Genomic DNA, 27487 nt, shown 5'->3' on the forward strand with positions numbered 1-27487 from the left:
GTGTGTGTGTGTGTGTTGGAAGTGACAGACAGTGATCACACTAGTGGGAGGGATGGGCTTGGTGGCTCCTACACAGTCTGTCAAGCCTGGGCTTAATGTCTGTCAGTGCCATACGCATGTCATTGTCCACATGTAGACGTGCTCTATGTTTAGTTTTGAGTACCTTTAAAGTTGAAAAGCCAGACTCACACAAGTAAGTTGTTGCAAAAGGGAGAAGGCATTTCAGTGCCCTGTCAGCCAAGGTGGGATAGTCCTTTCTTACATGTAGCCAGTAGTTAGACAGGGGAAGAGCCTCAAAGTTTAGTTTTAAATCCCCTGAGTTTGTCATCTCAATCAGCTCCTCCTGTGACTTTATGTCCAAACTAGAACCGACACCGGGGGAAAAGGGGTTCCTAACCCAGTTTAAATGTGTGTTTTCAAGGTCAGGGAAATAGTCTTTAAAATATCCTTGGAGGTGCTCCAGGTGGGACTGGATCATTGGAGAGATGGAGCCCAAATCATCACATGACAGCAGCTCCTGGTGAAGTAGTGGGAACATCTCTGTGACTCCCTCCTGGAGCTTGTTTGACCACAGCATAATCTTTTTGGAAAAAGCACGCACTTTGTCTTGCACCTGCAGTATGTAAGTGTCACGTCCTTGCATGCTTTGGTTCAGTACATTTAGATGCAGAAAAATGTCTGACATGTATGCAAGTTTGCGGATCCAGGTTGCATCAGTGAACCGCTCTGCCAGCTGATGCTTTTCAGAAGAGAGGAACTCTCCAACCTCCCTCCGCAGCTCATAGACACGGTTCAAAACTGCGCCCCGTGACAGCCAGCGCACGTTTGAGTGAAGCAGCAGCCCCTCAAAACGGGCGCCCATCTCATTACAAAGCAGGGTAAACAGTCTGTGTTTCAAGGGGCGGGCTTTAATAAAATTCACCACTTGTACAACCTCCTGTAGTACCTGATTCAACTCGTTATCCATCCTTTTTGCGACAAGTGCCTCACGGTGGAGCATGCAGTGTGTGGCGACTACATGCGGGGCTTTCTGCTTAATGAGAGCGGTCACTCCACTGATCTTGCCGGTCATTGCCGCGGCTCCGTCCGAACACACCCCCACACAGTGGGCCCAGTTCAATCCGTTAGACTCGATGTAATCGTCCAAAACTTGAAAAATATCTTTCCCAGTGGTTCTTCTTTCAAGTGCTTTACAAAACAGTATTTCCTCGACAAATCTCTCCTGGGAAATAAATCGAATGTACACAAGCAGTTTGGCCTCATTCGATATGTCTGTGCTCTCATCTAGTTGAAGAGCGAAGTACTCGCTGGCTCTCACCTGCTCCAAAAGCTGAGCAGATACGTCCTGCGCCATGTCACCAATCCGTCGGCTGACGGTGTTGTCCGAGAGTGGGACAGCGTCAATTTTTTTAGCAGCATCCTCGCCAAGCAATTCTCGGACAATGTCTTTGGTAGCTGGTAAAAGCAAATCCTCTCCGATTGTGTGAGGTTTTTTTGCACGAGCAATGTGGTATGAAGCTAAAAATGATGCCTTCAGGGCCCGCTCGGGAACGGTAGCTTGCTGTGTGAATGCAGCAGATTGCCTGGCCAAATGCTCCTCTTTACGTCTGAAGAAGTCTGCCGTTTTTTCGGCCTCTGCCGGATGTTTTTGCATCAAGTGACGCTGAAGTTTCGAAGGTTTTAAACACTCGTTTGAGAGGGTCTCCAGACAGAGCACACACTTCGGGCAATCATGGCCATTTTTCTGTATGGCTGTAAAGCCATACTTAATGTACGCTGCCTCGTACCTTCTGATTTTAATTGGCCAGGAGTTCTTAGGTTTTTTTGCAGCAGTGTCCTCCACAGCAGGGCTGTTGGTCGGTTCCGTTGACCTGTTCTTTGTCAAAAACCTGTCCATTTTGAGCTAGCTAGCTTGCTCGCTTGAGGAGCAAAGCAGCTTGATAAATGGCGCAAACCGCCAGGTCTAAACATGACGTCGTGAACGATGTTTTGACTGGTAGGCAATCAGAAAGATGACTATGGCAAATTATATGTTCCATTATTATAAATTATATTTTATAATGATGATTTTTTTTTTTTTAAATCAGATTTAAAATATTTATTAAAAAATAATTAGAATTTTTTTTTTTGTCTTTCCTTTTTTTTTCTTATCTTCCCTCCAATTTTCTGAGGCCCCCCTAGCGCCCCCTGGCGGCCCCCCAGGGGGCCGCGGCCCCCACTTTGAAAACCACTGGGCTACAGGACAGGTAGACGACGTGTTTTTCGGATGGAAAATGAGCCAAAGGCGAAAACGCAGCAGCATTTTGATGCACTTCAACCAAAAAAGCGCACCATTTGTAAAGGCAAAATATCCTTTAAAGCAGGGCCAACAAATGATCTCCATCGCCACTTAAAAACACAGTATCTAATATTAAGAGTTGCGTGAATTTCATTCAAGGCAAGGCAACTTTATTTACTTAACAAATACGGAGGGTAAATTCAAAGTAGTACATTCACGGACATGAATGACATGGATATGGCGCCACCTTGTGTCGTGTTTACAAAGCAGATTATTGACATTACGTCTGGCAATACAGTCAATCATTATCCTGGTGATTATTTCACAGACAAACCAAGTAACCCCGCCAAAAAAAATGGCTCTTTTGAACGGCTCTTTTGAACGGCTCTTTGAAAGGAACGGAGCCATAAGATCCGGCTCCCTTCAAAGAGCCATAAATCCCATCACTAATGGCAACACACTCTCCCTCCCTAAGCGTCCAGGAGCGACGCTTGGTCAGGGTCCCGTGGCGTGCAGTTGGGACGCGCCGAGGCTCCTTCAGCTTCATAAACGGACGCAAAGAGCTTTCAACTGATTGCAATGTATTCCCATCAGCGGCGGTATTTGACGCTCATGGAAGCTCCGCATCCGTTTATGTCGGCAGCTGATAAAGGCAATGTGAGCGCCCATTCCCATTGGATAACGGAGAATTGTACACCCGGAGGTAAGTATTCTACTTACTGTCGATTGATTTGACAGTGATATCTCCACTACTCATCAACCCAAAAACACCAGATTACCTTTGTTAATTAAACGACATTGATAGGTTTAAATTGTGTTCAATGCTTTTGTGTTTTTGCCCTTCAATTCTGAGAAACAACTTTTTTTCTCTGAAATGTGGAGCGCCAAAGAGACTACACTACCCACAATCTATTGTTGTGACGACGCCTGTCCGCTTTGACAAACCTCGTGATAAGTCAACAAGCTCTTTGATTGGTTGAAACATAAATTCATGCAAAAAAGGTCCAACCCTGTCTCCTAAAAATGACGTTCCCACAGAACTAAACTGCATTCTCAATTACGTTTAGCGATCGTATTTTCTCCCACGTTACGTTTGTTATGAACGTATCTTAAATATGTTTATTTTCTACATATCTTTGTCATTTATTGTCTTGCTTACAGTATAATAATGATAATAGTCATTTATAAATATCATTTTAGAGCACACATTTGAAATCGAGAATCGGGCTCGATATATGGTTGAATTAAAATCAGTAGGCGAGGCTGTAATTTCGCCAGCTGTTACTCTCATGAGCGAGGCAGAACATAATAGTTGTAACATGCCAAAAAGCTGCTGTGTCGTTTATTGCACCTCAAACATTAAAACAAATCCAGAGTTACGTGTTTCTGTACTTCCTCTAAGAAGAAAGGACAGTAACAGAAGATCTCTGTGCCTCCAGGTTTGATCGCCGTTCAAATGACAGCGTTGGTTTCCCCAAAAGTGGGCGGGGCCGTCAAGTAACGTAGATTTTACTCTCATCTATTATTCAAAACCATTCTATTTATTCTAACATAAATTACATGCCAGTGTTTTATATTTGTATTACTTATATTTTTATACTTTATTTGCTTTGAGTTATATCTGAAGCAAATTATGTTTCTGAAGATGTGTAGTCAATTCCACCCTTCAATGTAGCATAAATGTGAACTCTCATTACAGGAACAATACCGGAAACAGACGTAGGAAAGATCCTCAGCGCGCTGATTGGATGTTTTAGCCGCAATGCACGTTTTTAAAGATATTACTGATTTGAGTGAGAGAATAGTCAGGGGATTTGGGTGATGGGAGACACATCTATGGAATCACAATTTAAATAGCTTACCATTAAATGACGGACATACCTTTCTGTCTGTGATGTTTTACAAATCAGATATTAATGTGTAGAAGTAAACATGAGAAATAGTATAGCAATATCCTGTACAATTACTGAGACACTACAAGCATATGTGTTGAATTGTATTGATTGGATGAGAAAAGAAAAGCGTGTTCTGTACTTGTGTAAAATAACCTTAGTCAAGCAATGGCTTCTGAAGAAAATGTACAACAGAATATGGAAGCACAATTAGAAGAGAATGAGTCTGAAGAAGGTAATATAGTACAGAAGACCAGTGGGCAACACCATGAAAACAGAGGTGATGCATGGATAACAAGAAGTAAATCTATTACTGATATTACCTCTTTGATTGGTTCTCTTTATATAGCTGATGCAGAGCAGGAGGAAAGTATAAGAGATTGGGATAGTACATCTTACCATGCATATCCTGCTCTTGCATCTTTCTCCACAGACTTGGGAATAGTTATAGAGAGAGTTAACTCCCTTGAGGCTGATTTTAGAGATTCAGTTAATAATGCGCTAAACCGAGAAGATAGCATCAGAGGCTTCGTGAATAAGAATGTTGAAGCACTGGAGCATCATGTTATGTCAACTTTGAAAAACTTTGAAGAGAAACTGTTGGACTGTTTACAAAGGCGTGATGAAAAATGGAAGGCAGAAATTCAAAGGCTGAAGCGCGCCAGCCTCCCTGCTGTCCATAGGCCCTTTGTCAGTGCTGGTGCTAGTTTTCAGACGTCTTATGGTCGCACCACTCTAGCTCCAACACCTCTTATTAGTGCCTCCCACACCCATGCTCCTTCTCTTGGTACTGACACTCAGGTGTCGGGTCCTCATATTATAAATCCCACTCCTACTCATTCAGTTCCCTCTGCTGGGGTTTCTGTCGGCCGAGCAGAGATTGCCAGAAGAGAACTTGATACTATTGATGCTGCGCCACACGGCATGACATCATTCACTGATCTACTTCTGCTGGGACAACCACCAGGAGTCATTGACAATATAAACCCCATCACACCTGTAGGAGCAGTCTACCGCCATCCAACCAGTACGCCGGTGGTGTATTCAAAGCCTGTCATTCATATGGAGTTCCCCTCTTTTGGTGGTTCCAGGGAGGTTGGAGAGGTTTTGAACTTTGTGGATCGCTGTGAAACATTATTTGAAGTTAGGCCATTAACAGATGCAGAGCTAATAGGGGCTTTATCTGGGGTTCTTAAGGGGCCAGCGCATAGTTGGTGGTGTGTAGCAAAAAGCACAGTACACAACTGGCCAGAATTCAAATAAACTTTTCATGCAGCCTTCCTACCTCCTGTTTACCTCATGGAAGTGGAGGAGAAATTGAGGGATATGGTGCAGTTACCCAAACAGTGTTTGAGGGATTTTGCCTATGATTACCGAGCCCTTTGTCTACGATGGAAATCCGATATCACCGAGGCGGAGTTGGTGAGGAAAATACTCAACAACTGTAATCCCAGAATAGCTGGTTGCCTACCGGGCACTGTCAGAACCGTGGACCAACTGGTGTCAATAGGCACATTAGTGGAAAAAGATTGCACAGCTGCAAAAGAATATTGGGAAAAAGTGGATCAACAAAAAGCAAAAGAGAAATTGAAGAAAAGGCCACAGGAAAAGTGGAGCGCTAAGAAACCTGCTGATGTAGTGACCATAGTGCAGAGAGGAAAGAGAAATCCAGTAAATCTCCAACATGTCCCCGTAGAGGTGAGAGGAATGCAGTGTAAATCTGTTTTTGACACGGCATGTACATATTCCCTAATGTGGCACAGCCAATGGCTGGATGTAGTCCGGAAAGGGGGGCAACTGAAGCCCAGTGAGAATCAAAGCTTTGCTTTGGCTGACGGGAAGACATGCCATGGAGCCTTAGGAAAGGTACAGCTACTCTACGGCTGGCATGACATGATGTGGTCGCTGGAAACATACATAATCGATGACAACAACCTGGCATTCCCCATCATTCTAGGCTTGGATTTCCTAACCAAGACCTCAACCATTATTAACCTGGGAGACCGAACATATGGAGTAAAGGGGCCAAGGGATTACGTGTTCTATTAATTCCTTTCTCAACCTGCTGAGATCCCGGCAGCTCACCCCAGTGTTAGTCTCATAATGGCACTTCCGCTATCCAAGTCATTTCCTGTTCAAGAAGAGACTGCCCCAGATTTTTCAGCTCATCCACCAGGGGTTAGAGAAATATTGAAGGCTTGGCCAATGGTGCGTTCAGGCAGTTTAGGAAAAACTAAGGTAGAAGAGCACAAGATATTTACTACAGACGAGGTTCCAATGCGCTGCAAAGCATACAGGGTATCACCCCACAAGCGTCAGATCATAATAGACCAGGTAGAGCAGATGCTTAGGGATGGCATTATTGAACCGTCACAGTCAGCCTGGGCATCCCCAGTGGTCTTGGTGCCAAAACATGTCCCCAAGATTTTGTGTTGAATTTCGACCTCTAAATGCTAAGACTCGGCAAGATGCATATCCTATGCCACTTATTCATGAGTTGTTGGAGTCATTGCATGGAGCCTCATTTTTCAGTACCCTTGACCTAAAATCAGGCTACTGGCAAGTGACAATGTCAGAGGAAAGCAAGGCCAAGACAGCAGTAATCACACCGATAGGCCTCTACCAGTTCAAGTGCATGCCATTTGGGCTGAAGAACGCCGGTGCATCTTTCCAGCGATTGATGGAAAAGGTCCTGGGGGAGCTGAGGGGAAAAATCTGCTTTGTGTATATTAATGATGTAATCAACTTTTCACCCTCACAAGAACAGCACCTCAATGATTTAAACGGCGTGATGAAGAGACTTCATGAGGCGAATTTAACACTCAATCTGAAGAAATGCCATTTCTTCCAGCAAGAGTTAAAGTTCCTTGGCCATATAGTGTCTGAGAAAAGGGTTCAGGTGGATCCAGAGAAAACACTGGCAGTGAAAGAATATCCTACTCCTACAAATATCAAGTCAATGAAAAGATTTCTGGGACTTGTGGGATGGTACCACAAATTCATTTCCCACTTTGCAGATATGGCAGCTCCCTTGCATCGCCTGACAAGGAAAGCGGTGGAGTGGATATGGAGCGAAGAATGCCAGCAAAGCTTTGAACACTTGAAACAGGCTATGGTCAGTGCTCCCATCCTAACACAACCTAACCACTCAATTCGTTTTGAGGTGCGCACAGACGCTAGTGACGCCGGTTTTGGTGCAGTCTTAGTCCAAGCTACTGAGGAAGGGGAGCAGGTGATAGCCTATGCTTCACGGGGATTGAGAAGAGCCGAGTGTTACTACTCCACATCAGAAAAGGAATGTCTAGCTATGGGCTGTTGAAAAGTGGCGACATTTTCTTGAGGGAAAATAATTCACTGTATACACAGACCATGCTGCTCTGACTTGGGCCTTCAACTGTCCGAAGACCTCTTCCCGGCTGACTAGGTGGATCTTACGACTCCAGCAATTTCAATTTAGGGTCCAATACAGAAAAGGCCTGCACAACATAGTACCTGATGCGTATGTTGCCTCAAAACACGTCTCACTGTACTTTCGACTTACCAACCACTCTATCAGACATACGGGAGGCCCAGGAACGGGACCCTGAAATCAGTGACATGGCAAAACAATCTGCTGCCATTCGTAAGCCAGATAGGATAGGGTACACTGTGTTACAGGGTATTCTGTATCGGCGGTCGCCTGTGAGAGTAGGGGGAGATAAATATCAGCTAGTGGTTCCCAAGAGTCAAGTAACATCTTTTCTGGAGTACTTCCACAACCATCCCCTGAGTGGACATCTGGGCAGACTTAAGACTCTTCTTAAGATCCTTGAGGTGGCCTGGTGGCAGTCTCTTAGTAAGGATGTGTGGGCCCATGTAAAGTGTTGTAACACCTGCCAGGCCTACAAAGCGGATAATCAAAAACCAGCGGGGTTCATGCAGCTTACCCCTGTGGAGGAGCCCTGGGAAAAGCTGGGGATTGATCTTATGGGACCTTTTCCCCGCATTAAAAAAGGCAATTGCTTTCTCCTCGTGGTTGTGGATTATTTCACAAAGTGGGTTGAGATGTTTCCCCTAAAAGACAGCAAAACTCACAAGATTGTCGCCGTCTTGAAAGATGAGATCTTCACCCGTTTCGGTGTCCCACGTGAGTTGGTTGATTGGGGAGCGCAGTTCACTGGCCATGAAATGGCCAACCTATGCAAATCCTTGGGAGTCACAAAAAGGTTCACCACCAGCTATCATCCTCAAGCCAATCTCACGGAACGGTCCAACCGGACCATCAAAACGATGATTGCTTCTTATGTGGGGACACAACATAAGAACTGGGATCAGTGGATCAGGGAATTTCGTTTTGCCGTCAATGCTGCCTATCATGAGACAACGGGGCAAACACCTGCAGTCCTGGCAATCGGAAGCTCCATGAAAGGCCCACTGGAGAGGTTGATCAGCCCTCCACCTCCACCTCATCAACCTACATATACGCTACTGGAAAGACAACAAAAAATGGTGGAACAAGTAAAAAAGAGAGTTGGAGTATGCCAAGCCAGACAAGCCAAGTATTATAATACCCACAGGAGAGGTGCACAACTCCCGCTGGGAGACCTGGTCTGGGTCCGCACTCACCCACTCTCTAAAGCATCAGAGAACTTCTCAGCAAAGCTTGCGCCTAAATGGTCGGGTCCAGCTACAGTGGTGAGAAAATTAGGCTCTATCAATTACTAGATAAAGTGGAACGACCAAAACAAGAAAATGGACACTATCAATGTGGTCAACCTAAAGCCCTACTTCGGGGTGCAGCCCCTCATACCTCTGGTGGGGGGGGGGGGGGGGGGGGGGGGGGGCGGGGATCTGTGACAGTTGCAGATTGATCTAAGTGTTTCTTATAAACTGTATTGGCAGGGGAAAAGGTTAAGGCATGTGAACTGTAAAAAAACAAAACTGTAAAAAAACAGTAAAAAGTCTGGCAGCTGTGATTCCAAAACTTACCGTCAAATTACAGTGAAATACCCTAATTACAATATTGGGAAAAAAACGTAAATTCACAGTAAATATAATTAATTTCCTTTACAGAGAAACACTGTTATGTTACAGGTATCTCCCCTTATTTATTACGGACATCATTTAGAGATAAGCATGTAAATACTGTTATTTTACAGTTTTATCCTAAATTATTACGGTCAAGCACCTTCAATAAAGTGACAGAACTTAAAGTTCAGCAGTGAAACACTGTTATTTTACAGTTTTATCCTAAATTATTACGGTCAAGCACCTTCAATAAAGTGACAGAACTTAAAGTTCAGCAGTGAAACACTGTTATTTTACAGTTTTATCCTAAATTATTACGGTCAAGCACCTTCAATAAAGTGACAGAACTTAAAGTTCAGCAGTGAAACACTGTTATTTTACAGGTTTATCTGCTCCTTTTACAGTCAATAACCTTTAATAAAAGTACAGCACTAATACTTCTACGGGCAAAAACCCCGCAGGCTGCCAAACAAAAACCATAACATTAAAGTAAAAATACTTTAACTGAAATAAAGTGCAAAAGCAATTAATATACAGGAATTGTCCTTAAAGATTTTACAGGAAAACACTTTCCTCTCTTTTCAAAATCCATTGTCTTAAAATGTTACATTCAAATACCTTAAATAAAGTTCTGATGAGAAAAACAGTTTTTTACATTTTTTTTTAATTAGATTTGTATGATCAAACACCAAAAATAAATACAGAACCTAAAGTTCTACAGCTAGAATACTGTTATTTTCCAATCAAACAGGTTCAATAAAATGACCTCACAAAATGTTCTGTAGGAAACAATTACTCTGAAAACTTAAAATATAAAAATATTTGTAGAATTATAGTACAACTAATGAATACAGCATTTCATATTTAAACATCATACTTATAAACAGTAGAAACAAAAAGTAAGTTGAATTTTTTAAGATTTCTTTGAAATATTTTCAACTGAAAATGACAGGACTTACAAAATGGCGACATATGTTCACATTGTCAATTTGAAGGAGCAGTGTGCAGGATTTAGTAAGTCTAACATTGTAGGTTCCAACCAATAGATAACTTGTTCACTCGCCCTCATATCCCAAGTCTGTAGGAGAATGAATATTGGCTGCAAAAAACTTGAGGCCCAATCATGTTTCCTCTGTCCATTCTGTGCTACTGTAGACGTGGCAGTGCAACCTAGAGGACAAAAAGATCAGAATCAGAAACGGGTTTATTGCCAGGTAGGTTCACACGTACGAGGAATTTGACTAGGTGTCGTGGTGCATACATACAAATAAAAAACTAAAATCAAAAAAAGTACACAGATAGCAAACTATATTAAGAACACTGTAATACAAATATAGTAAGATAGCAATAAAATAAAGCAGTAATTTACATCGAAATAGAATGCAATAAATTATAGAATATAAAATATGTGCAGTAAGCAATATTTAAACATTGCATTATTTACCATCCTGTGATCTCCATTATGTAATGCATAGAGTCTGCGTTGTGGCTGAGGTAAAGTGTCAGTGGGGGGGGGTGGGCCTTGTTGAGGTGGCGAGATGTTTTGGTCCTGATGGAGAGAAGTTTTGTTCCTGATGGAGTGCGGAGGGGAGGGGGGTGAACAGTTTGTGTAAAGGGTGGGAGGGGTCGGCCACTATCTTCCCACCTCAGGGTTCTGGAGGCGTGCAGGTTGTGGAGGGATGGCAGATTACAGCCGATCACCTTCTCTGCTGAACGGATGACATGCTGCAGCCTGCCCAGGGCTCTCAACTAACTTTTTTCACCATCCTCCCGGAACCGTCCCGAAATACAATCTAAGCCGTCCCGAAATTAATGTGGACCGTCCCGAATTTAAAATATTAGTTTTTCTACTACTTATCATTAGTTAAAATCATTCAAAGTGACCTTTAACATAAATAAAACATCATACAAATCATTAGATGATAATTCATCAACCTTTTTATTTGAGTCAATCAGTCAATCACATGACAAAGGCCAAATATATTTAAACAAACACACAAACGAGAAAATTACTAATATTGAATCAAATCAAGTCCCATCCAATTAACAAAAAAAATCCAACACTCTGTCCTGAAGACAGAACCCAGAGTAACCACTAACCAGGATGTCTGTAACACAGTCAGGAGACCTTTACAAACTGCCCCGCCCCCTCGCACACAGACGGGAGAGAGATCTCGTTTGGATTTGAAAGCTCGAAAATACATCATAGACGCATGTTGTAGTCTTATTGCATATTAGAAACGGAGTTGGATAAACTAAAACTGCGATATAATGTTTATGTAGCAATACTACATATGACATATATTTTTTAAATGTCTCCAGTACCGATAAAAAGTCAGATAACGTCGGAGCTTAACGTTACCACTGTCTTTAATAATTCCGGCCCGGGCAGAGCCCGTTTAATACCGGGGCTCGCTACCCATCCATACATGGGGAGAGGCGCAGCATATTGCTAAGGACTAAATACGATGGAGGGTTCTCATCTCAGCCTTATTACGGGATGAAGTGGAATAAGTAAATAAAGAGGCCGGCGTTCCAGGGTCTGGTTCTGCTGTGCGTTTTTGTGATGTAACGGTAAAACATTTCAGAATTCCTCCACGGGATACCATTGTCATTTTACATCACTCAACCCGCGAAATACACACACTCAGTACATAGCCTACTGTAGATAGACCCGCGAATTTGCGGGCCAGGAATTTGCGGGCACAGCCAGCTGTGCGGCTGGCTGACAGCACATGGGCACAGCTTACGTATGTGTGTGTGTGTCTGTCTGTCTGTGTGTGTGTGAGTGTGTGTGTGTTTCGCGGGTTGCTAAATGTTTTGTGTGTTTATGTTGACAAGGAGGTTTAATAATTGTGTGCTACACACAACATGCAGTCGATTTCATTGTCATCGCCGTTTGTAGTAGAGTTAGCAGGGTATTTTTATTTTAACTCTCGTCCCAAATTCGTCCCAAAATTATTTGTTATCCTCCCTGACACTATTTTTTTCGGCCCCGGGACGACGGGACGTCCTTAAGCTCGAGCCCTGGACGGCTTGAAGTGAGAGCAATAGATTCCCAGGCCAATTGCACAATTGACCCAGATGACACTCCATTCAACTACATCAGGTCGAATTATTGGGCTGCTATTCGTCACATCTACCCGACAACACGCAGTTTTCATGCTCTCAGCAGCTTGAAGAAGGAGCCGGGGGAAGACATGCATGCATTCTTGAAGAAATGTGAAGAAGTGTGGGAGGCTTGCACGGGTGAAAGACATGATCTTTCTCCAGCTATTGAAATGGTGTGGAAGAACTCTGTCATTAAAGCCGACATGGAGTATCATTCCATTGTTACGCTGATGACACCCAATTGTACCTCAGGATCAACCCTACCTCCTCTGCAGCCCTGCCTTCACCCACACTCACTACCTGCCTGGAGGAGATACAGGCGTGGATGAAGCTAAACTTCCTGAAACTCAACAGCTCCAAGACCGAAGCCATTATAGTTGGCACCCCACATCAGGTTCGGTCATCCACCATCACGACCATCACCTTCTCCGGCCACGACATTACCCTCTCCTCAACAGTCACCAACTTGGGTGTGAAAATGGACGCCCATCTGACCTTTGAGGCCCACATTAAACAGCTGTGCAAAAACTCCTTCTATCACCTCAGGAACATCGCCAAACTCCGCCCCTCACTCACTCTGTTTGACGCGGAAAAGCTAGTCCACGCCTTTGTCTCCTCAAGGCTGGACTACTGCAATGCACTCCTCATCGGGATCCCTAAGAAAAGCATCCAGAGGCTCCAGTACATCCAGAACAGCGCTGCTAGGATCCTGATGAGGGTGCGCAAATATGATCATATCACCCCCATCCTGAAATCACTTCACTGGCTCCCCGTGGAATTGAGGATCGAATTCAAGGTCTCCGTCCTCACACACCAGTGTATCTATGGAACAGCCCCTCCATACCTCAAGGAACTCCTCACCCCCCTTACCTCCGTGCGGACCACCCGCTCTAGCAACTCAAACCTCCTCAAACCCCCGAGGACTAAGCTCCGTACCATGGGAGACCGGGCCTTCTGCTCGGCTGCCCCCAGTCTGTGGAACGCTCTCCCCGACCACATGAGAGCATCACAGACCGTGGAGGTTTTTAAAAAAGGCCTCAAAACCCACCTCTTCAATAGAGCCTTTCCCTAGACCTTTTATTTATTTATTATCACCCTTTTATCTTATTTTATTCTTTTTACTTATTTATTTTTATTTATTGCTTTTTATTCTTTTTACGATGTTAGCACTTCGGGATTTGAATGCAAATATGAAGTGCTTTATAAATTAAAGCCATTATTATTATTATTATTATTATTATAAAGCCCTTCCCCTTGCAGTGCAGGCACGTCTGGAAGAAGTGGTTGGATTGGACAATAAAGCCGCTGAACAATGGAGACAACATCTCATTCACCACGATATCAGACACCAGGCGGAAAAAACGGGACTTGATGAGGACGATAAAATCCAAGCAAGGACACTCGTGAAGTTACAAATAGCTGAGAAAGATACCGAAGCTAATAAAAACAAGAAATCGACAAAGCAGATGGCCATACTAGCAAAGAAGGCAGGGCGGACACCTCCAACCGTTCAAACTCGGGAAGAACCAGAGAATCAAATGCAAAACCAACAAAGCGGAGGAGGAAGTGTATGTCCACAAAACCAAGTTCAGCAGACACCTGTGTATCTTCCTACGCAAGTACAGCCACAAGCACCACAGTATCTTCAACAGCAGACACCTGTGTATCTTCCTAGGCAAGTACAGCCACAAGCACCACAGTATCTTCAACAGCAGACACCTGTGTATCTTCCTACGCAAGCACAGCCGCAAACACAGCAGTATCTTCCCACACAATTTCAGCAACAGAAAATACCTGTTTATCTTCCTACACAAGTACAGCCGCCAGCTCAGGTATACACTCCCATACAGTATCAACAAAAGGGACAATGGAGAGGAAAGCAACGCTCAAGAGGAAGAAGAGATGGTGGCTGCTTCATATGTGGTGATTGTAGACATTTGGCCAGAGATTGCCCCACTCAGCAATATCCACCACAAGGTATCACCTCACAATAAAGAGGAGAACCAGTGTTAGATATGAGAAAAATTGAGGCGGAAGCATATGCCAGGGCCATGACGAATATTTCTGTTGGACCAGGGGATTGGGTAAATGTAAAAATCCACAAGATGAACTGGTTGCAACCTGTATGGAATGGACCGTGGGAAGTTGTAGAACGCACTGCAGATGCACTCCGGATCAAAGTTAAAAAAGGAACATGTTGGCACCCACTTACACAGTGTGTAGCCGTACCGCCACATTTCCAGAAACGGCACGGCAGTTAGAACTGATTTTGGAAAACTGGTACAAAACAATAAGGAATCGAACATTTTTACAACGACAGCACCAGGAGATGAGTAAACTCAAGAATCCGTAGAGTGTAAATACATAGAGAAAAACACATTTTACACTCAAACTGTTTGCACATCATAGACAAGGAATTTAGAAAATATAAATAAATGTTCACCAAAAGTAACAAGTATAATGGAAAGTAGACATAGCCCTACACTTGAGTCAAATTATATTACTGTGATCTGATTGGTGTGCTCTGCAGGTTTACTATTGTTCTAAGTAACAGTGGGATTTAGAATATTGGAGAAAATATGGAGATGTTCTTTCGTAGTGTGTGGGATATGTGATGCTTGAAACATGTAGGTGTTTCAATTTATGGGAGAAAATGGTTTCCTGAAAGAGTTATGATGGGTAAATATGTAACAATGGATGAAACAATTTATAGAGGGAGTTTTTGTAATATACATTAATTGTGTTGTTTAGATGGCATTTAACAACTAAGACGGATAGTATGATTAGAAAAAGACAGAGTGGAAAGGGTTGGATTTATTTAACCTCAGTGTGCTAGACTTCTTATAGGTAATGCGTCCCGAGACCTGGACTCCCCCTGAGTCAGAAAGGCTACGACCCCGTCCCTCCAAGCAGACAAAAGACCTAAACCAACAGGAGGCTCCTCCTTCTCCATCAAACAGCCAGAGAACCAGAGCTGAAACAACAACAACAACTGAATTGCAGCCAGAACTATCTCCACCTGAGGCATCCAGAACCAAACGGCTTGCTGACATACAGAGATACTCTCATCAGTCCCTCAGACCGGGCATGAAGTTCCAAGCTGAGCCACGAGATTTGGCAAGAGCAAAGTGTGAAACTTGAGAGCAGAATCCGCCCTCCATTTAAAAACAGCGAAGAGACTGTAAAGGAGGAGATGACATATAAAAAGCAGTGCAAGAACAGTGGCATGATGTGGGCTGCAGATGTAACTGGGCCAAAGGCTGCCTAAAAGAATTACAGCGGATGGATTCAAGAGCTGATGGACTGAAGAGAAGACAGAATCAGAGGAGTTGGCATGGTCAATTAGAAGAGAGGAGGCCCGGGTCACGGCTTGAGACAACCAGAGGAGGAGAAAAGGAGAACGGGAATGAGTGAGTTTACACATAAACACACTTATTCACAAACGCACATAAAAGAGACCACATTTAAATAACTTGAATTGACTTGATAAATACGTAAAGACAAACAGATTTATTAACCATGAATTAATCAATTGGTAAATTAAAAATAGCAGTAAAGAGGAAACTATTAAAGTAAAATGAGAAAATCACACTGAGGGAGACATGATGGAAATATTCACTACACTTTAAGCAGTGGGTGTTTTGGAGTACAGAGTAGAACCATATGCTTCAATCTTTTCATCATGTTAACAAATTATTCTTTTAGAGATTTTTATTCACGTGTGATCTCATTTGTTACAATATTGATCACCATTAAAAGGATGGTTTTAGGAACCACTCTATAAGACACATCTGTATTTTTATGGATCATGTTAAAGGAAGAGCTAGTGCCAAGCCAAATGTAGTATTCCAATCTAAAGTGTTGATTTCTCCATTGTAGCATAGTTATTACTATGGGCTTTCAGATGGAAATATGAACTGACTTCTGTTTTAAAATCCTTGATAAAGGAGGGAGTAATTGTTACATGTTCGGACACCCAAGGTTCCACACACTGCTAAAGAGTTTAACATTGTTTTTTAAGTAGACCAGAATTGAAGATAGATGAGCTATGAAATACATAGCAGAGCTACACAGATCCTAGTAATGGTTTGACTCAAGATAATAGTTATGTACACAAGTTTCTGAATTAGATCTATTAGACATTGTAATACTAATTAGGTGTAAATTAATTGCAGTAGTAGTAGTACTATAAGGAAGTGAATTTTGTACCAAGTTTCAGGAAATATGGGAGGCAGAAGTCCAAATGGAAAGTTAGAACCATCTTGAAAATCCTAGTTGAAATCGTGAATAAATAAGGAATGGCGCTCCACATATGACATATTTTTGTAGATAAAGGGAACCCGCCTATGCTGAAATACCTCTGAAAAGACTCTGCAGAGCACGACATGGCCAAATGACCGAGACCAAATGACCGTTGACCCTGACTGACAGTGTGACAAAAGCACTGTCAATGACTGACTCTGGGGTGTACCTGACCAAACCTGACTTGACAACCAGACAGTGTGAGTGTGAATGAATGCCGGCATGTGATCAGTGTAACTGCATGATTCTAAAACAATAACTAACCAAGCATGTTTTTGGATTAACACATTATTTTGGAGCTCCAAGGGAAACAAAGGTTTCCTAAAAATTCCACAAAAAGGGGAAACCGCACATGTGACCCGTTTCTAATCTACTTGATGATATTTTACTCCCACAGGAGTTTGCGGTTTGCAAATGTAAAACTCAAACTAAAATCTGAAGATTCTGTTTCTTTTGGGCCTGAAAGACAGAGATAAACACTTATTTTCACTGAAGTGTTTACTGTGGAAATAATAATAATGGATCTAAAATTGTAAATAATGTTCGTTATGTCCCTAACCAATATTTACCTGAAAGTTTTCTCCCCCTCCCCATTACTGGATTTTGTTACACATGAGTTCATGTGTAAAAGGGGGGAGTGTTTATAATGTATAATGTTAACATGGTTGTAAATGTAACATTCACAATTTACATTTTTCTTTAAGGATTGAAAGAAACTTTCCGCCCCAACCCAGATGTTCAAACTGAGCATTGAAGATAGTTTTAGGATTAACCTGCTCCATATCTAGGGATAATATACTGTTCGGTGAATGTTGACATGTTTCTAATATTGATTGAGTTATAACCGGTAACACAGATGCAGAATCAGTGGCCAAGGGGCTACTGTGAGAGATGTAATTCCAGAATGGAATACCGAAGAAGTTGACCTGTGATAATGAAACAATTTTGTAATATTTCAACAGATATTAAAGTACCTGAGGTTTGAAATGTAGAAAGAACATATTACAGTTAAGCTAAAACATAGTAATGTAATGAGACGGAATTTAATTTTGACAACATCTTGTAACTAGCCTGGTAAAAGAAGTAAAGGCCATAGACTTTATTGTTTAGGTCATTATGGGGATATACATTTCATTTAAATTCATAATAGAAAGACATTTGATGACAGTATGTTGGATTTCTGTATTCATTTTTCAGCTTGATAATAGATAGGTAGAAGCAGTATTGCCAGGTGCAATCGATGGGATTTCTTCACACGATCCAAGCAGAGAATGACGTACCTTACAGGACAGACACACTCAGGAAATCATTCACTCTGACATCATCATGAATTTAGTTGTTTTTGAATCATAATGAAATTGTACAAACAGGAATAGTTAATTGTTATATTAGAATTGAGAAAGATTACAAGGATTTTATTTAGTTCACCATGAAGATGTTTTTTGTTTGTAACATATGCCAAGTAGTAAGATTCAAATATCAGCAGGTTCTGAATTATTATTCCTCTGTCCCAGAACCAACAAGAATGTGGATGGAGAAAACTATATCTACTGGAGCCAGCAGAGATTTGTAAATTGCACCAGAGACACAGTAAAAGGATGACACAAACAGTTAGATAAAAACAGACCGATAGAATGGCGCTAGACTTGTTTAAATAAAGAGTAATATTTAGCTATTTTTAGATAGTTTAATCCTTCTTATAGTTAGTAAAAGAACAAGTGCCTTTACACCAGATACAGTATGAAGATGATTTATGATGTGAAAGGAGGGCGTTAGACGTTTTCCATACCAAGCTAATTGCTGCTATTTTGCCAAGTGACATTAAAGGTTTAAGATAGAAGTTATGCACAAATGAAAAACTTTATATTTATGATGAATATGTATTCTTATTTGTATTTTTTACTTGTATGAGTTATGTACCATGCAATGTTCGGATGAAGAACTCATTGATTTCAATATTATTTACATACCTTAAATGGTATGTAAGGAGGGATTGTTAGAAATTAAAATCAATGTTGATATGGCGTAATTTGATTTAAATCAGTTTTATTCTGAAAAACCGGAAGTTCTCTATTAGCTTAACACTTTTATTCTGAAAATGTGTCACTTCCGGTTAGCATTTAGCATTTGGCGGAATCATACGATTTCAAACCTTGAACCAAGGTGAAATGACATGTGATGTTGTACACTGAGCACACTGGGATTAGCACTCATTTATTGATGCTGAATAATGTGTAGCAGGGAATGTTTAAATAACCACAGATGCCAGAATGATGCAATTTAGCTACAGAAAAAGGCAGGAATTGCATTGGACCCGCCCCCCGAAGACGCCGGCCAATAGGAGAAGACCTCAGATGACAACAGGAAGAGCAAGCCAAGAATTGATCTCTTCGACCCCCTGGCCTGAACTGACCAGTCGGAAGTGGAGAGCGACTCCACTCGCACATTTCATTTTGTACACCACCGCATCTTTTGTGTAATTAAATGCTGTTAACTTTTATAAGCTTCCCTTGACTCTTTTCAGTCTCTCCTGCCTTCAGGGTTCTAGAATTGCTTTCACCACTTAACTCAGCTAACTGACGATATTAACCATTTTTAACTAAACGAAACACAAGTCTAACGGCTAACGGGGCTAACGCTACTTTAGCACATAACTGGCAAAAGCTATATTTTTTACTTCATGCTATCTGAAAAAACGTATCATATGAATGCTGAGATTCCACAGATTCCCTTAAAGTATATGTTTCATCACTCAAAACTCACTGAACTAGAAGAAGAAACGTAACCTTAAATACACAATTAAACATTCACAAACTAAGGATTATATAATATTATTTATTATTATAAATACATGTTTAACTCCATTAAAGTTGCAGGACTCACCAGATCTCAAGTCTTCTGTTCTCTGTTGACGTCCCGATGCTCATATTTAACGTGTAGATGACGTACAACTATCCCGATATTAGTCCATAAACTCTCGAGCAGAAACACAGACAGCTGTAGCTCCAGCAGGAGGAGACCCGCTCAAACTGACGTGGAAGTTTCAAATAGAGAGGCGAAGTCCCGCCCATCTACTTCCGACCCATGGGACCCCGGAAGCGGAAAATTATACATTGACGTCAATGGAGAGAGAAAAGTCATCTTTCGATCCCGTTTGAATTGTGCCACGAATGACACATATGATGTTTGTCAAATTAAAAGAACATTTTGCAAGTCAAAAAAATAAAAATGTGTCGTAAAACTGTGAAGTTACAATTTTTTTTGTGTGAAACCGCTCAGTGAACTACAGGTCTCTGGTCTCGCACAATACGCGTCACCATCACAAAGATGGCTGTCACGTTAGTAAATTTCACCTGTTTCTTTCAGAATGAGGCGAAAAAGTATAAAACGAGGTGAAAATCACTACAAGTCTGGGCATGTTGAGAGCTGTACATACACGAAAGGGAGCGGTTCTGTAAGAGCCAGCATGCGGGACCGGCTTTACAAGGTTTCAGTGAGTAATATGAGTGCAATGTTTAAGGTTAATGTCAGCTAGCTAACAAGGTACACTAACGTGTTTTGTTTTAGAAACTAGTTTTCTCCTTAAGAACTTTGTGTTGTCTGTGTATGCTGTGGATAACATTAGTGTTCACAAGAACAAGATACACTCCCGTGTTTTGTTTTAGTTGCTCTTCAGATTGAAGCGGCCAGTTCTATATCGACTATATGTGTGATCTCCTTTTTACATCTCGTTGTGTCATTTGAGTTTATTTGCTGTGTGTAGATTCAAGGATTTTGGTTATCTTGTCCAGGGATGCAAACTTGTCACCTTTCGGCGAAATTCTCCGTTTTGAATCCAAAATAGGTCGTTTTTGTGATTCCTGTAGATCTGCAATAAAAATATTTTTTGGGTATGGGAGGGGGTCTGGGACCCGGATTAATGTGCGGCCGCGAGCTTTTTTTATATATATTATAATGAAGCGCGAGCTGTGTGCTCGAGTCTTCCTGCCTGTCGGCTCTGCTCATGATGTATAATAAGCCTCTGCTGCTCGGCGATGATGGTCTAGCTTCAGCAGCTACATTACCTACGGTGCGTTCGTTAATATTAACTGTGCGTCCGGAGTCCCTGTGGCACAGACTGGACCGCTGGTGAACAGCTGTTAGAACGTGCCGTTCAGGTGTTCACAATAGAGCTCCCTGTCGGAGCGGCAGAGCGTGATGTGCACTGAAAAGTTTTTTTTTCCCGTCGCAATATTATCGTTGAGCTAGCTAACTAGCATACATTGTCACTATCTGCTAACGTTAGCTTTAGCCTTCGTTTTCTAATCGTTTTTTTCATAGGCTATAAACAGAGGTGGTATAAGTATATATCTTGTAATTGATTAAAATTAGAAGTACTCAGTTCTTGTACTTGAGTAAAAGTAGAAGTACCAGAGTGTAGGAATACTCTGTTACAGTAAAAGTCCTGCATTCCAAATGTTCCTCAAGTAAAAGTAAAAAAGTATTATTATCAAAATATAGTGAAAGTAGCGACAGTAAAAGTAGTCATTTTGCAGATTGGTCCATTTCAGAATAATATGTTTTATAATGATTGATCATGAAAGTGTTCTCACAGCTGGTAAAGGTGCAGCTAGTCTGAATGACTTTGTATACTGCAGGGTAGCTTTTGGATTTACTCCAGGTGGAACTAAAGTCTGATTTAACACTTGATTATATTTCACATCATTCATCCACATCTGTAAAGTAACTAAAGGTATTACATACATGTAGTGGAGTAAAAGTACACCATTTACCTCTGAACTGTAGTGGAGTAGAAGTACAAAGTAGCAAAACATTGAAATACTTAAGTAAAGTGCAAGTATCTCAAAATTGTGCCCAAGTATAGTACTTGTTGAGTTTATGAACTTAGTTACTTTATACCAGTGGCTATAAAGATAGAAAGACTAAGCCTTGCACAGAGGCCTGAAAATACATTTTCAAAATGCTCAACAGTGCTGCCAAAATTATAAACTGACTGCTCCACAATTAAAATAAATGCTTTTTATATATTTCTATTAGATGTGACTCTATGGCGTTTCTGTTAATATTAACACTGCTGCTTTAGTTGTTCTGACTGCTAAAATCCTCTGTTATTCCTCATTTTAAAGCCGATATTCTGTGGGGTCAGGGGGCTCGGATCCTTGTCACCTTTTTCATACCTGATGAGTTTGCATCCCTGTTGTCAATTTGTTTGGTTATCTAGGCACAGCTGTGTGTGACTCCCTCTGGTACACTGGTATGTGTTTTCCTAATGTAGAGAGCATTGATTAATTAATAAACTACACACTGACTCTAGATCCTGACCAAATCCTTATTTTTTGATCAAATGTTTTTCAAAAAAATGTATTGTATATTATATAACAGCTGCAAATCACAGACCGGAGTCTCTGCTACTGTGGACCACGAAGGAGGGGATCATCATCCCCATCCCCAAAGACCCTGCATGGCATGGAAATCTCCTCCTCCTGGAACAATTCTACACCCAGCATATGCTCCCTGTGTTGGCCAGTAGAGAGGAGGACATTTAAATAAACATACTCTTAACACCCTCGGACTCTGCGTTGTGTTTCGTATGTGTGATGGGGTGTTATGCAGAGGGGAGGAAAACAGGACACAGCAGATTGGGATTGTGGTGGAGATGCTGAGCAGTTATTTAATTGTTGCGTGTAATTATTATTATACTGCGTGCTTCTTAGTTATTCCATCTTTTGCTGTAACATGGATCTGTATGTAACTCTATATTTAATTGTTATCTACCACACTTCCTTCTACATCATACACCATCATTATACATGATGGTGTATATAGGATATGTATTTATTTGTATACATATCTAAATTGTATAATTTTATTTTTCGTATTTGGGATTTCTCTTTTGTCCACTCAAATACACTTGGCCCTTTCTCTTTTCCATGTGGAAAATGGCAGCTGCATATTCTGCTTTTCTCATCTGCTCATCTACGATGAGAAAATTATATAATTAATTACTAATAATCATTTAAACCTGTTATTACCAATATTTCACAAATTCTTCATGTAAACTTAAGAGCACAGCTGTATGTTGAGTATGTCAGCTTTGCTTGGTTCATCTTACTGGGGGGGGGGGGGCTGCTACATGGATGTCGGTGCAGTCCACAATAATTTTGCAGCTGAAGGCAGAATGAATTTATTATTGACTCAGAATGAAGCACAACTTAATGTCATACAATACATTGACTTTATTTGTAATTGTGTAAAAAAAATATGAGCATTGATTAGCAAGCAGGACCTGGCAGGAACAGAGAATGGTGATGGATGGAGCTGGGAAGAGAGAAGAATAAAGAAAACGGATCAACTTTATTATCGGATATTAAAAATTCAATTTCAAAACAAGTTGCCGCTCCTACAGTTTTCTAGTGTGTAAAGATGATTTCACATGACCAATGCAAAATATCACACTCAATACATGTGTGTCTCTGAGGGGTGCATTGTGCCTTTGATGTATATAAATAATATACCATAACCAAATACTATTACGTACAGTGGAAATCAGGTTACCAGAGCAGGTCAGACCAGTGTGCATGTTCCTCAGGGTCTCAGCAGTTACAGGTGAGGTAAAGAAAATAAAAGAGAAAAAGGTCAGTAACAACACTTTAAAGTAACAACACTGAATAATTATCTATTTTAATAATTTTCTCTCAGTAATCACTCAACTACTGTCTTTCCAACAAACAGATTGACTCACTCTCACTATCATCACAATGAAACACGTCCAGAAGAATGTCATGCAAAGCTGCCTGCCTTCCTTCCTTCGACTCTCCCTGAACTTCCTGATCTTTTAATGGTCAATGTTAACCATTTGTGCAGATAGCATTAAGTAGAAAAGATCGCTGATACTAATGTGGCGTTAGCCTACCTCCCGCCCCCTTAGCACCTGGTGGAGGGGGCGATAGGCTACTCTTCAAATGTTTCACAAAATACTTACCATCATGACTACTCTTACTGTTTAACATTTTGGTTTACTTCATGTTAAGGCTAATACAAATGACAAGGCTAAGTAATGTAATATAATGCTAACTAACATGCTCGCTACTAGCTAGGTAGCTAACTTGACTATGTTCTATGCAAAACATGTATATTACCTGATATGTTTGGTCCAACGACTCCTGGTCCTTTCATCAGACGGGAAGCGATAGAACGAGCAAGTGGTATGATCTCTTTTGTGATTACAACCTCGTACAAAGCACACAGGCATCTTGTAAAAGTGAATTTATTGGAGCAATCTCTTATATTTATTGGAGGGAATAAATCAGTCTTCTTCTTCCTCTTTGCTTTGCGAGTCACAACCAGTCTTGGAGCATTATCGCCTATGACATCACTTACGCGACCCAGAATGCATTTGGGATTTGTAGTCTTTCTAGTTGCGTATTATTCATAGTCTTATATTTCAGCATTTTTACGACAAACTGACTTTTTTTGCATGGAAATGATTGTTTAAGATTGACAAACATCATATGTGTCATTCGTGGCACAATTCAAACGGGATCAAAAGATAACTTTTCTCTCTCCATTGACTCCAATGTATAATTTTCCGCTTCCGGGGTCCCATGGAGGCTCCCGGAAGGGGAGGGACTTCGCCTCTCTATTGGATTGAAAGGCGCGGACAGTGCTCATTGGCAGGTTTTTTCGATGACGTTTATATCAACCAATCAGGAGTGTTGTGGATTTATTCCAATCCTGCTTGTCTTGTCTGCCGTTGTATGGCTGGATTCCATTTCAAGTTCCGTAGATTTTACATACATTTTACGTTTTCTTTATTTGACACTTTTTTTTACAGTTAACTATTTTAGTATACTATGAAAACTACTTTATACAAAATAATTTTGGGGTATTTATGCAATATATTACATTTTTTGTGAAGATGTATAGGCCTACATTTATTTAACATTTTAGAGATGTTTTATAATAAGATTTCTTTGTATTCTACAACAGTACAGGATACAGTCATTTTTTGTTTTTTTACATTTTGTTACATTAAATTTAAGGTTTTACTGCAACAAAAAAAAGAAAGTTGCCTTCAATTTACATGCAGTAAAATTATGTCTATTTTATGTGTTTTTACATAGAATTCAATGTAATTTAACATTCCAGATAATTAAACAATGGAATTATCCTGTAAAAAAACGATAATTCCTCATCAAACCAATTTACAGAATAAAACCTTTATTTATTTTAAATAAAAGTAATTTACTGTATTTCTACGGTATTTACACTTATTATAGAAAAACAAGAAAGGTCTGTCTTTCACAGAATGGAAGCACGTCTCCTTGGAGAGGACGCGCACAGATAGAAAGAGAGATTCTCTCCGACAGAGGGTGAGATCGCTCCTTTGTGCCACGCTGATCTTCGTATTTTTCTTTTTGTGGATTATAGCCTGAAAAGGCCTACAAACATTTCTGTTTTTGCCACCGACGGGCGCGGGAGCAATGAACAATAATAGCCTGGATTAGGCACTAAAGACACTTTTGGTGTATCGCAGAGCAGACTGTTTAATTTTGTTTGTGTTGTTTGGCTGGAAAACTGTCAATATAATGGATCCATGCATGAAATCTGTCTCTGTTTATTTTGTTTAAGGAGCAGATTGTCTGTTTATCAGTTCTGTTTACCTTTATAATATTATTTCGTTCAAGAACCCCTTGTGCGTTTAATTAACACAACTATTTTAGATAGTTGATCGTTTTTTCAAAATGTACATCTCTTCAGTTCAAACCCTAAACTGTCAACCTGAGTGGACATATAAAAATCTATTTGAAAAAACTACATTAAAAAAAACTAAAGTTCAAATCTTGTTTTTCATGCCCAAAGAGCAATAAAAACACTTGAGAAATCCTGACTGAGGTTTTCATAATTCATGCATGAAATGGATGACTTTATAGAGATCTGAAGGTACATGTTTAGTCTTCTCAAGCACCAACTATCAAATATCTCTCCTGATTGTTGGCACTTGACAATCACCTTCCCTGAATTTTACTCAGGTGTAACTGAAGTCTGCTTTAAGGGTTGTTTATATTTCACATCATTAATCAGAATCTGCAAAGTAACTAAAATAAATGTAGTGGAGTAAAAATACCAGGTTAACCTCTGAATTGTAGTGGAGTAGAATTACAAAGTAACAATGAGCTGTCATGTGGGTATATATTAATGCTGCCCATTATGGATACAAGCGATTTTCACCCATTTAGTAATTACATGTTTTAAATGTGTACACACCAATTCTTTCCTATCGCCGAAACCTCCAGGGCTGTACACAGTTTAATACTGTCAACTTCTAATTTTGGGAAAAACGAAAATGTCTTTTAAAACTACAATTCCCAGTAGAGACGTGCCATAGAGAACATGTTGTGAAACACAATAGCCAGCATGTGTAGTTCTGGGGGGGCTTTCGAATCCAGTTTTGAATAGTCTGCTGTGGTTTCGTTCCATTTCAAAGAGTTTGACGCTCGGCATAACTTGGCGCACTGCCACTCCAACATCCAGTCTCAGAGCTTGAAGATTAATCACAGGGTTTGTCGCAAAGCGGACAGGCGTCGTCACAGCAATAGCTGGGGATTGTGGATAGTGTAGTCTCTTTGGCGCTCCACATTTCAGAGAAAAAAAGTTGTTTCTCAGAATTGAAGAGGAAAAACACAAAAGCATTGTACACAATTTAAACCTATCAATGTCGTTTAATTAACAAAGGTAATCTGGTGTTTTTGAGTTGATGAGTAGTGGAGCATACTTACTTCCGGGTGTACAATTCTCTGTTATCCAATGGGAATGGACGCTCACATTGCCTTTAAGAGCTGCCGACATAAACGGGTGCGGTGCTTCCATGAGTGTCAAATACCGCCGCTGATGGGAATACATTGCAATCAGTTGAAAGCTCTTTGCGTCCGTTTATGAAGCTGAAGGAGCCTCGGCGCGTCCCAACTGCACGCCACGGGACCCTAACCAAGCGTCGCTCCTGGACGTTTAGGGAGTGAGAATGTGTTGCCTATGGATGTGGCCTGCCGACAATGCCACTTTCATACAGATCATACACTAATGCCCTCGATTGGTCTCTGTGTGTCATTCAAGCTCGGGAGGGTGTGTGTCTATGTGTGGCGCGAGCGAGAGAGAGAAAGCGCACGCACCGGTTACATGTATTGTTGTTATTAGCATCTGGTGCTAGCTAGCTGCGCTAATGGATATAAGGAGCTGTTTCAACAACAAGGTGGAGGAGAGTCCTCTCCTGTCAGACTGAGAGACTGATAACCTCAGCTCAGGTGAGGTAAAGGACTCTGAGTGTTTAGATAGTTAACTTAGTCTAAGTTCTAAGTGGGTCTCAAACAGTTTGGTCACCATTTATGTAAACACATATTTCCATTTGAGGGGGGGGGGGGTGATTAGTAAAATATGCATGAATAATACAAATAAAATGTTAACTAGGTGAAAAAAGGCAAGATAAACTTTTAAAACTTGTTGAGAGCTAAAACTAGTCTTTGCTTCTGCCTCAAAGAGGAGCAGGGGGGAAACGGGTGAGGCTGGTTCAGGAGCCCAGACACACTCACAACTATAAATGAACCAAAAACAAATAAATATACAAGTTTCAATGTTTTTAAATATTGTATATGGTATGTTATTGGTTATGGCCATGTTCTTATGATTGTAGGGTGTAGTCTCTTTATTTCCCCCTCAAAATGCACCAGATTGATGCATTTAAGTCCAACATTTAAAAAAGAAAAAATCTTACCGGGGGAGCATGCCCCCGGACCCCCCTAGAGGATTTGAGGTCCACCCCCACTTAAAATATGTTCACATGAATAGGTTCCTAAATAGATTTGCAATTTTTTTTAAATAGTAACCCATCTCCATATGTTTA

General features: G+C 40.9%; 1 protein-coding gene and 1 long non-coding RNA gene across 2 annotated transcripts in view; one reads left to right on the plus strand and one right to left on the minus strand.

Annotated features, from left to right (window-relative positions):
- Positions 1-27487, plus strand: part of LOC307028837 (inactive dipeptidyl peptidase 10-like) — a 500108-nt gene that overhangs the window by 78191 nt on the left and 394430 nt on the right. The gene's annotated exons all lie outside the window — the stretch shown is intronic.
- On the minus strand, positions 9949-24332 carry LOC307030265. The gene is made up of 3 exons (XR_013805595.1): positions 23129-24332; positions 19474-22908; positions 9949-10347 (listed from the first exon to the last, which is right to left on the minus strand). It is a non-coding gene; the product is annotated as an uncharacterized lncRNA (long non-coding RNA).

This window comes from Notothenia rossii (assembly GCF_949606895.1).
Source record: "Notothenia rossii genome assembly, chromosome: 2".
Lineage (NCBI taxonomy): Eukaryota > Metazoa > Chordata > Actinopteri > Perciformes > Nototheniidae > Notothenia > Notothenia rossii.